This window comes from Ranitomeya imitator, chromosome 2 (genome assembly GCF_032444005.1).
Source record: "Ranitomeya imitator isolate aRanImi1 chromosome 2, aRanImi1.pri, whole genome shotgun sequence".
NCBI classification, from domain to species: Eukaryota; Metazoa; Chordata; class Amphibia; order Anura; family Dendrobatidae; genus Ranitomeya; species Ranitomeya imitator.
The window spans coordinates 59,369,401-59,371,288 of NC_091283.1; the positions used below are offsets into that span (position 1 = coordinate 59,369,401).

The window sequence follows — 1,888 nt, forward strand, 5'->3', positions numbered from 1 at the left end:
ATGTGATGGCATCATGGCTGAGAAGATGAAGACCCTGCTGGACAATTTGGACCAATTTCTAGAAGTTCTGGCGTTGTCTCAGAATGTTCATGCCAAAGATTAGGATATCCTCCATATCCAGCGAGCTATTGAATGGGGAACCTATTTTCAGCATGTCCACCATCAGTACAAGGCAAATAAACCTCTTAGAAACTCAATAGAAGCTCATCTTACCAGGAAAAAACAAGAACTTTCTGAATATCTAAAAACTTACCATCACGTTACGTTTGATGACCTAAGTAAAGGCCGGAATCTCCTGAGTATGTGTCTCCTCCAGAACCAGGCTCTTCCTGATCCTGTATTCAAGTACGTGACCGAACTGCTCCGAAACTCCGAATCCAAAGGTGCTGAGTCTACGAGTGTAACCCAAGGGATATCCCAAAAAGTGGCCTCACAACTACTTCTAGCTCTTCCCATATTGGCGTCTGAAGGATTTTACGAGTTATCAGACAACGCTATACTAATCAGCCTCCTGAGAAAACGTTTAGAAGGATGATTTGAGGTGTCAGAAGACAACCAGAAGTCCTCCATCGTGTCAGATATTCTTGACCAGATTTCAAGACCACATGTCTACCAACTGCAAGTAGCTGTTCTTTTATCTAATAAAGCATCCGAACACCAGGACCCCATATCTGATCTTCTCCTGGATTGAGTTCTGTCAGATGAGGACCTCTCTGGTGGCCTTTTCATGAATGTAAGATGCCAGGTCCTGGTGAGGTTAAGCTTCATGTCCTTCAAGTTATTATTATTATTATTATTTATTTATATAGCACCATTGATTCCATGGTGCTGTACATGAGAAGGGGTTACATACAAGTTACAGATATCACATACAGTAAACAAACTAACAATGACGGACTGATACAGAGGGGCAAGGACCCTGCCCTTGCGGGCTTACATTCTACAGGATTATGGGGAAGGAGACAGTAGGTTGGGGGTTGCAGGAGCTCCGGTGTTGGTGAGGCGGTAGCTTCGATAGTGATGAGGCGACAGCGGTGTTAGTGCAGGCTGTAGGCTTTCCTGAAGAGATGAGTTTTCAGGGACATCTACTTGGAATATTTGGTTAAGAAGGGTAGTAGTATGGAACCAGACCTGAGTTGTTGAAAATGGGTCAGTGACTCCTTTAACCTGACTTTTGATGGATTTATGGATCATTATAAGTGTCTGATGGAAGGACCTAAAGACTTAAAAGACTCCTTATTAACTAAACTTTGGACCCTAAAAAATAAGGATGGGAACTATGAAGTGCCTGATGTTGGTATATGGACCGATGTACTGGCTGAAATACAAAAACCTTAAAATATTTTTTTGTTTTCATAGTTAGCTTTTATTATGTGGTGTAAAAATGTTTCACCTGGGCTTATAAAAAAAGACCCAATTAGCAAATAATACAGAACCCGGCACTCAACTTTGTGGTGTGAAGAAACGAAAGATTTATTATCCCAAATCAGAAAACGTTTCGGTCCCACAGCTGGACCTTCATCAGTAACGTTTACTGGGACAATGTATAGATTCAAGTGGCTATATGGCCTGCCCGGAGGTTGCTTCCAATATAGTATTGGATATCCAGAGAGAAAAGTTACAGCCTATATGGGTGCTGTCATCGCGGCGTCCACCGCCGCTAATCAGCGGTGGACGCTGCGATGACAGCACCCATATAGGCTGTAACTTTTTCTCTGGAAATGCTAGCGTCGGAATCTCAGCCCGACGCAATGCGACGGGCCGAATCCGACGCTAGTGTGAAAGTAGCCTTAGTCTGTTTTTAAATGACTAATCGCTGCTGACTTTGGTTTTTAACATTGAAGTCTATGAAAAAACAAGTCTGTTAATTAGCCATCCATTTTTCTTT

The 1,888-nt window shown here is 42.5% G+C and overlaps 1 pseudogene; it reads left to right on the plus strand.

Moving 5' to 3' along the window:
- LOC138666249 (Fanconi anemia group F protein-like) lies at positions 1–1,338 on the plus strand (annotated as a pseudogene).
- The last annotated feature ends 550 nt before the right edge of the window (positions 1,339–1,888 follow it).